Consider the following 9,820-nt stretch of genomic DNA (forward strand, 5'->3'; position numbering starts at 1 on the left):
GATTTGTTCTGCTCTGAGTTGCTCTTTTTAAGTAGACAAACCCAGCCATTTCTAGGCCTGGTATTGTCTGCTACAGCACCTGAAAGCAAAAAAAGCTGCTCCCCACTCTCTGTATTTGGGGATCTGTGCTCCCAGAGTGATTCTGCAAGTTTTTCCCCCTCATAAAATCATCCTAGCTACCCACAGTGTCCTGACACTATTTTGAGAAACAGTAACTCATACATAACAGGCTAGGAAAAGCAAAATATAAACACACACACGTGTCACATTTTTCAACTAGGAAAGTAAGGTGGTAAATACCTCTTTTTAAGGAAAGAATGAGTGGCATTCAGAGTTTACCTTCTATTTTTGAACCAAGCAAAGGCAGACAGAACAACAGAAAGGATTAATTAGCCTCCTATAAAAGGGATTAATTAAAAATTGATTGCCTGGCTAAGGAATTACCCTGTTTCCCCGAAAATAAGACCTAACCTGAAAATAAGCCCTAGTATGATTTTTCAGGATACTTGTAATATGAGTCCTACCCCAAAAATAAGCCCTAGTTAAGTGAAGTCCCACACTCCACCATTGTGCAGCAACCAGAAGATCACATTACTGTATTTGAATAAATGTACATTGTTGTACATAAAAAAATTAAAATCCCCTGAAAATAAGCCCTAACGTGTTTTTTGGAGCAAAAATTAATATAAGACCCTGCCTTATTTTCAGGGGAACACGTTATTAAGGTCAGTGAGAATGGTATAGAAAATGAACTGAAAACTGGAGCGGGGGAGGAATGCCAGAAATAGGAAATATTTGATAAGTATATGAAACAAATGGCTGGACAGTGTCTGCAAAGCAACCAACATGAAACTGACACAACTACGGGAGGCAGTGGAAGATAGGAGGGCCTGGCGTGCTCTGGCCCATGGGGTCACAAAGAGTCGGACACGACTAAACAACTAGACGACAACGATATGAAACAAATGAGTTTTAAACCCCAAAGAGAAAGCATGCTCCTTTGTCAATACATCACTCATATATGGAACATCTTATAGTCACAAGGTAGGGAAAACTGACTGGGAGTTCACAAACAAATAGCTCAGTGATAATTAATCGAAATGGTCACAGCTCAGCCCTTCAAAGGAACTGGTGACCTCCAGATGTTTTGAACTACAACTCCCATGATGTCTGGCCACTGACTATGCTGGGTAGGGATATCTGGTAGCTAGAGGCCAATAAATACAGAAGACTGCAGAAGGCAGGAAGAGATAAGGGTAGACAGAGAAACACTTTGATCAGATAGGAGGCAGCTTCCTACATTTTTGTGTCAGAGAAAGAAAAAGTGTCATGATATGATCCCTAATGCAGAGGACTGACCCATGTGTGACTCTCATAATACTATAACTTATCACTCCTGAGGAGCAAACATTGCTTTGGGGGAAAGAGAAGATCTGCTCACCAAGGAATGGAAGTGAGACTTTGAACCATGGCTAAGAGGAAAGAATGGTTCTGGGGTTCCCAGACTAATTAACATCAAAGTGTAAGAAGAGCCATGTTGGAACAGTGCAAAGCCCATTTTAATCCAGCACGCAGCTTTACACTATGACCAGCCACCTGTTCACATGCAGGAACCAAGGATGGTGTCACTTTCCCCTGCAAATGTTATTTAGTACAGAATTGGGAAAATTACTTCATTTTGGGTTACAATTGCTAAAATCATCGCCATTCTGCCTGGGGTAGTACGGGAAATGTAGTCCAAAACAGGAACTCTTCCTAGCTCCCATTCGGTGGGTCCACTCGTATAGTTATGGAGATTTAATTTCACCATCATTACTAACAGGACTGTTTAGAGCAGTTTTTCCCAAACTTGCGTCCCTTGACACTTTTTGACAAAATCTCCCAGAGATCCTGGCCAGCACAGCGAGTGGCGAAAGCTTCTGGGAGTTGTAGTCCACGAACATCTGGGGACCCAAGGTTGGGAACCACTGGATTATAGGCAGCATGTCAGCCAATACCAGCTTTGACAACTAACTGCTCCAAGACATCTGTTCTGTTGGCACACGTCTCATCATCCATGGTCATTATCTTTGTATTCTTCTGAGCTGGACAAAGCAGCAGTTGGGGCCCCAGTCAAGATTTTATCTTGGGATATCAGGAATGCTTTGTGGTGGCCAGAAACGTTACTATTTTAACGTGTGCGTAGATGTGCAACTCCTTAATGCAGAACCTTAATGCTTCCTTATGTGGCCACACTGCTGTTTCTTTGATCAGAAAGCAACACCTGAATGTTCTCACTTGTTAAGGCACGAAATATGGAAGCTTGAGCCACATCATTAGTTGCCTTCCTAAAATATTTTTTTAAAAAACTCATTTGATCAGATAAGAGGTTCTGGTAAGCACCAAAGAGGAAATTGAACCATGTCATGTTACTTACGGGATGCAAGAAGAGGAGAGAAAGGTTCATTTGCTGATATAACGAGACAAGCCAATCAAGACCTAGATAATCCTGCAGCTTCTGAGTCACATTTTGCATCTAGCTCCCTCCAGAAGCTCCAGTCTGTCTCCGTTTCTTTAACATCCATGTCATGGGAAACATAAAAATAGAAAAACATGCAGAACACATACTGCTAGTGCTTTAGCTCAGATCAATGGTTCCCAGTCTTGGGTCCCCACATGTTTCTGAACTAAAACTCTGGAAACCTTCACCACTAGCTGTACTGAGCAAGATTTCTGGGAGTTGTAATCCACGGACATTTGGGGAAGCAAGGTTGGGACCACTAGCTCAGATGCATCCAAAATGGGACCCTCCAGATGTTGTTGAAAGCATTCCTTAATTGGCAAGGTTAGCCAGCACTGACAAGAGCTGCAGTTCTTCAACATCCTGAGGTCTCTCCTTTGCCTACCCTTGCTTAACCGTAACAATCCTAACACCTTTTAAATCCAGTCTTAATTTTCATGCATAAAACAAGTTGTAGCACGGCACCATAAAGAGTAAAGATTCCTGAACTATATGGTCTCTGTGAACATCACGGAGCACGGCACTACCTTCACTGAGTGCCTGCCCTTACCAAGGAGAGGAACACTTTCTCTCCAGAAAGAAAAAGAAAGGAGAGCTGGAATATTACATGGCATCTCTGAATATAGGAGAGAAATAGAGAAAGTACCCCTGCAGAGGGAAGGGAAGGGAAGCTAGATGACATGGTAGAACTCCAAGACTGGATCTCTTGAGATTTCCTGGGAGAGAAGGCACGACATTGGACTGGGGTTGCCACAGAGTTAATCTGTTCTTCCATACTTGCAAGGTCTGGTGCTGTGATTTGGAGCGATAAACTAAGACTGCAGAGCCTGGGGTTCAAACCACCAAGCCATCAAACTCACTGAGTGTCCTTCTGCCATGCCTACTGATTCTCAGCCTAATGTTCTTCTTCACATGGTTGTTCTGAAGATCATTTTTGGGAGATGGTCATGTACACCAGCCTTGAATTTCCTTGCAGAAGAGTGGGGTTGAAATGCAACAAAGACAGGAAGCAATACGTACTTTTGTGGATATTGTTAAGATTGTTTCACCTGTTGTAGAATCTGACATTGTTTCATGTTGCTGCTTACCACCTTTTGGAAGCTTTGGAAAGGATATGCAAGCGGAGCATGTTTGCAAAGCCCTACAGAGAATAACCAAGACTGGCTTTGTTTATTTGCAAACTAAAGCTCCTGTAGAGAAGCTGACCTTCACCAAGCTCCCTTTATGTAAGTAGAAAGTGATTCACCAGAGGTTCAGAGACAATCCTCTTAATGCTTCTAGGTACGAAAAATGTGTGGCTGCTCAATAAATGACAGTGGGACCATTCTTCTACCCACTTTCTCTGCTCAGCAGATAGACAGGATGGCTGAATTCTCAGCAACGTCTCCTTCTTTCAGCAAAGCATAGTACTGGAGAATACATCCAGGCAATGTTCTCTATGTTTACATCCTAGAACAATGCCTACAACACAGATCAAACCATAGCATCCAAACAACGGGTTCTAGCTGTGCCAACTGGCAATGGTCACAGGATTCAGTGCCAAATCCATGGCTCAAAAAGAGAGAGAGAAATGCATGAAGCCACTTGTTTCTCCCATAGACTCCATCTGTGAAAGGCATAAATCCTCTCATATGTCACTAAATAATTTGTAGTGGAAAAATAAGTGTTTCCAGTTCCCCTGTATTTTGCAGTAGCAAAGCAGAGGTTTCTATTTCTCATCTACATAGTAAGCTATTTCAATTCCTGTTCGGCGGTAGAGTTAAAATTATGTCACCTTCAAACCAATTTCCTTTGCAGTAGAAACATTTTGATAAATTAATAGTTGCCAAAAGGGGTGTGGAGAAAAAAGTAGTTACTATATTTCAGAACAGGCAGGAAAAATCAGTCACCTGTTATACATGAATGACCTAAAACTTTATGCAAAAATTCCACAGAGATATAATCACTGCTAAATACAGTGCGAATATTTAGTGAAGATATCTAAATGAAATTTGGAATCTGCAATGCAGCTCTGTCTATATACCGTGGCAAGATGGAATAGTGTTTAAAATTGCAATATTATAAAATCACTATCAAGTGATGAAAATTATAAATACCTTGGAATACTAGAAGCAGATAACATGCACACAAAAGTTAAAGAACTGATAGAAAAGGAATATATTTTAAAAACTATGGAAAATCAAAATTAAATGCTATAAAAAACATGGAAACTAATGAACATGCATCATGCAATACATCCCAAAAGTGATGTGGACAGATTATATTTCTGATGAAAATTGGAGGCTGTGGATTGCTGCAAATACAGCAAGTAGTAGAGGAGGAAAAAAAGGAGTCTAAATAATTATATTAGTACAAATAGAGAAAAATTACAGTACTTAAGGTTGTGAAAATGGAGAATATTTTGAAAACAGAAACAAAGGCTCAATATAAAAAACAACAATTTGAAAATAAATTAAACGACTGGAAAAATAAACTACTACATGGACAACACCTGAGAAATACTGATGGGAATCATTATCATAATTCAACATAAGGTAAAGGTTCCCCTTGACATTTAGTCCCGTTGTGTCCGACACTAGGACGCGGTGCTCATCCCCGTCTCCAAGCCGTAGAGCCAGCATTTGTCCGTAGACAGTTTCTGTGGTTACGTGGCCAGCGCAACTAGACATGGAATGCTGTTACCTTCCCACCATGGTGGTACCTATTTATCTACTCACATTTACATGCTTTCGAACTGCTAGGTTGGCAGGAGCTGGGACAAGCAATGGGAGCACACTCTGTCACATGGATTTGATCTTACGACTTCTGGTCTTCTGACCTTGCAGCACAGAGGATTCTGTGGTTTAACCCACAGCGCCACCACATCCCAGACTAAAACTGAGCCCCCTTAAGAAAGAAAACGAAGGCTTGATTTTTGCTGCACAAGAACAAGCACTCCAAACCAACTTGGTGAAATCTAAGATTCAAGGAATTTAGTGCTAACAGCAAATGTTAACTGCCAAGAAAAAAATGAAACTGTGTCACACCTCATCAGTGAATGCCCAAAGATTGCACAGATAACAAAATTAGACATGACAGAGTGGCAAAATTAGTGCACTGGTCATTATTCAAAAAATACAACTTGCCAACCTCCAAAAATCCATAGGAACACATAAAGAAAGTGTTAGAAAATGATGATGTCAAGATCTTGTGGGATTTCTGGATCCAGACTGATAGACACCTTATGTATAACACATCAGACATAGTAGTAATATAATGAAGAAATGTCTGGATCATTGACATTGCAATTCCAGGTGGTGCCAGAGTTGAAAATAAAGAATTGGAAAAACAAACAAAGTACACAGACCTGGGAATTGAAATCTTGTTTGTGGATGAAACACACTTTAGTGGTCCCTGTAGTCATTGGGGCTTTGGGAACAATATCAAAAAATTTGACACAGTACTATAAGCAATTGCCTATCTGAGAAATAACACCATAACACCATCAGAGCTACAAAAAAACAGCATTATTAGGAATAGCATACATACTATGGCAATATTTAACAGATACTTAGGTTTTTGGTTAAAATCTGTGTCTGTTGTATAATACCAGTCAATGTTTTTATAATTTGGATTGACTATGCCTGGGATTTTTGAATTTTGAAAGAGTTCCATGGTTTGGATTCCACTATTTTAAAAAGAACCCACCACCCGTATCTGCTGAATGTGTTTTGTATCAGGTATGCAGTTATGTAGAAGATGGGCAAACATGCACATGCTGTGAGAAACAGCATCGTTTCAACAAGTAGCACTTTGCACTGAAGATTGTCCGCGATAAGGAATGAAGAATTATCAGCACTTCCAAGATGAAAACAAAGAGTGACTTGGTTTCTGGGATTTGTCTAAGCAAGAGCTCAGTGCAGTTTTGAGACCTAGGTATTGGAGGCACTACCACTCATGAATATCTCCAGGGGAGGCTCCCCTCTATGCCCTACCACTGAGAACAGAATATTCTGAGACAAGGAAAAGACTCTTCCAAAGCCTTCCCCTTGGAGGCCTGACTGGAGTCAAACTCAGTGCCAGGTTAAAACAACATTATCACAGCCAAGCTCTTATGTTTGATGAAGTGGAGTTGTCCACAAAAGCTCTAACTAAAATATATATAGAGAAGTTAGTTTTTAAGGAGCCACCACATTTTTTCCTTTTTTTTTTTCCTATTTTGCTTTTACTCATAAGGTTAAAACATGGCTGTTTACCCATGTCTCTGTTAGTATAAGAAACTATGGCTTCATCGTCAGTGATTCATTTGGCTGGAGTTTGTCTTAACGGTTTTAATAGTTAATTGTATTCTAAAAGGTGCTTATTGTTTTGGAATATTTAAATTGCACCAGGTTTGTTTTATGTGATTTTACTGATTGTACCCCCATACTAAGCTCAGTCAATGCACTGGGTTAGAAATACCGTAAGAAAGTAAAATAATAGGAAATGAAATGAAAGTGCGCATCTATCAAAGCTGTCAGCAGGACGCAATAACCAAAAATCCAATATTCTACAATACATTTGTCCCACAATCATAAAAGAGGTGATCCTTCACACATACAGGCACAGAGGCACATTTTGCATTGAATTTCTAAGCCATGCCTGTTCATTAAACAGGGGTGGGGATCAGCAAGGAATGGCAGCTCTCTTATTAAAGCTCCCACTCCACTCAGCTCATTTAGCTTCAGCCACGTGCGAGATGGGAACCCGCACAAGCAAACCTGTACTCTGATGCAACATGGATAAGACTAGCCAGCTGCCATATCTGAGATCAGCCACTGCTAAGGCCCCGTTTATGGATGACAACTCATGACACCACCGTAAGCTTTAAAGAGCCCCGTTCCAATACGTCTCTCTCTCCACCACAAAAAAGAACTCTAGCGAGAAATTTGTTTCACTTCTGTGAAATGAAGCAATGGCCAAACCTTTGCTAGAAGGCACACATGCGTGAACACAGACCCTTATTTTACAAGAGGATGCAGGTGTCTTAGCCCTCACCCTGGGACCTTCTTGTGCGGTTCCTTTTGCTGGAACCTACCATAACTAGAGCTACGTCCTAAAATAGTTAACCACAGCTCTTCTGAACATCAGATGGGTGGGGGGGGGGGAAGGAGAGACAGTATGGGAGACTTAGCTGGGGACAGGGTACATTGGCTAGCTGCAATTTCCTGGCCCAGTTAAGAGAAGAGAGGCCACTTGACTTTTCCTGTGGTTTGGGCAGGGAGGGGAAAAGATAGCAGGTGTCATGTGATTATCTCCCCGAATGGGAGGAGGCACAAGCTGGGGGGGGGTTGGCTCAGACATCTGCGTCTATAAATGAGCTCAGCCCCACTGCCTCCATCTCTCTGCTTCAACTGACAACTGGCCTGACAGATGAAGTCCACGGAAAAGGTAGCTCTTCCTTGGTCCCTATAGGGTTGAGTGGTTAACTGGGGAGGTTGGGAAGAGCGGGGCCGTGTGATGGGGGGCTTCTAGCACCAGTGCCAAGTGAAGGATTAAGAGCGGAGGTTTCGTCTATAGAGATCAGGAACTAAAGCTCAAAGGCTTTGGTCATGAAATACCAGCACATCACCATGTGTTGTGAGAGTGGGGCCATCTAAATTAGCGATCGATAGTTTCTGTGGGTCTGGGGGAAAAATTTCTGTATTGGACAAAACCAAAAGTACTTGTGAGTCCAGCTCTGGTATAGAAACAAAACTTTATTATTTATTTAATCATTCATTCATTCCATTAAATGAGGAGGGGGCAGACTGCAACCTACTTTAATTGGGGATCTATGTTAAATTATATGGGGGTGTTGCAACCTGAAGACTTTCAGGCACAGTTCTGCTTTTTTAAAAAAATCTCTTATTTTTTTGAGGGGGGGTCTAAAAAATGGCATTGGGAAGGCTGAGGGCTGCGAAAACAATCTTGCAGTTCACATGCGGCCCCAGAGACATATTTTGCCCATCCTGGTTTAGATTTTCCAGAATAATTTCATTATTTCCACAAGGAAATCCAGCAGAAGGGTTTTCAAAAAAAGGGGGGGGAGGAAATCAAGAAAAGAACTTCTGAATATTATTAGTCTCTTTTATTTGAACTCGAGCTGTGCTTTCTAAAGGGAGGAGGATTTCGGCGCACTGGTGGGGTGGTTATCAGCCTATAGGGTATTAATCACTCCCCATACCTTCTCTCCCTGGGCATGCTTAGAAAAGGAAGCAGGAATGAGGAAGTCATTTGAGTCACACACCATAGCTTATGTAAGGGGAAAGATGGTGGCTGTGCAACTAGAACCAGAGGTTGCGCACTACATTTCTCCGAACACCCAGCTGCTGCAGGGTTACGGGAAATTTGACATACGCAGCCTCTGGTGTGAAGGAAAGGGAAAGAAAAATTATTTCAAGCAACAACTACCAGATGAAGCTTGCAGTAAATAATTTCAGATTCACCTCTCATCTTTTTCTAGGCAGAGCAACGTCTTTCTATAGGGACACATTTTTTGCAGAGGTATGGGAAACTCCCGCACCTTGTATATAGAGCGGCCCTTGATGAAATATGGGTGATCTGAAATTCCACACCTGAGTCTGAGGACACAATTAATCCACCTTCATGAATTGTGTCCTACACAAAGAAGCACACCACAGCGGGTGAGATACGGAATGCATAGATCCTTTCCCCACTTCTGGAACACAAGTAGAATCAGACTGGGTGAGTCTAACTGGGGGGGGGGGAAGACCTTAGAAGATTGTTTCCAATTCTAAAATACCATCTCACATTCTAAAATACAATTATTCAATTGCATTTTGATTAGCATATAGTTTTTTTTGTTTTTAATGTTTAATTTATTTATTTATTTATATTTATTTATTTATTTGATTTATATCCCGCCCAACTGGTATATTTATACCACTCTGAGCGGCTAACAACAAAAAATATACAATTATAATAATGTAGAACCCAAACATCAGTTATTAATAAAACATGCCAAAAATCATAAGTGAAGAATAGGAAAATAAGGGTAAATTAAATTAAATTAAATTAAATTAAATTAAATTAAATGCTGGCAGGAGGGAAGGCCTGGACATAAAGCCATGTTTTTAGTTGGATTTTAAATGTACCCAGCGTAGGGGCTGCATGAATCTCAGGAGGTAGACTGTTCCAAAGCCGGAGAGCCACCGCCGAGAAGGCCCGATTTCGCTTCTCTCCGGGCCTCCCTCGGGGTCAGGCTCCTCAGCCTCACCTCCTGGCTCGCGCGGGTGGTGCGGGTAGATCTAGGTGGGAGAAGGCGTATGTTTTTAATTCTGTTCTTTTTAATACTGTGAA

The 9,820-nt window shown here is 41.3% G+C and overlaps 1 long non-coding RNA gene across 1 annotated transcript; it reads left to right on the top strand.

Moving 5' to 3' along the window:
* The first annotated feature begins 7,785 nt into the window (after window positions 1-7,785).
* LOC110088385 (uncharacterized) lies at window positions 7,786-9,534 on the top strand. The gene is made up of 2 exons (XR_013537622.1): window positions 7,786-7,909; window positions 8,964-9,534. It is a non-coding gene; the product is annotated as an uncharacterized LOC110088385 (long non-coding RNA).
* Window positions 9,535-9,820: the final 286 nt, after the last annotated feature.

Source organism: Pogona vitticeps, chromosome 6 (assembly GCF_051106095.1).
Source record: "Pogona vitticeps strain Pit_001003342236 chromosome 6, PviZW2.1, whole genome shotgun sequence".
NCBI classification, from domain to species: Eukaryota; Metazoa; Chordata; class Lepidosauria; order Squamata; family Agamidae; genus Pogona; species Pogona vitticeps.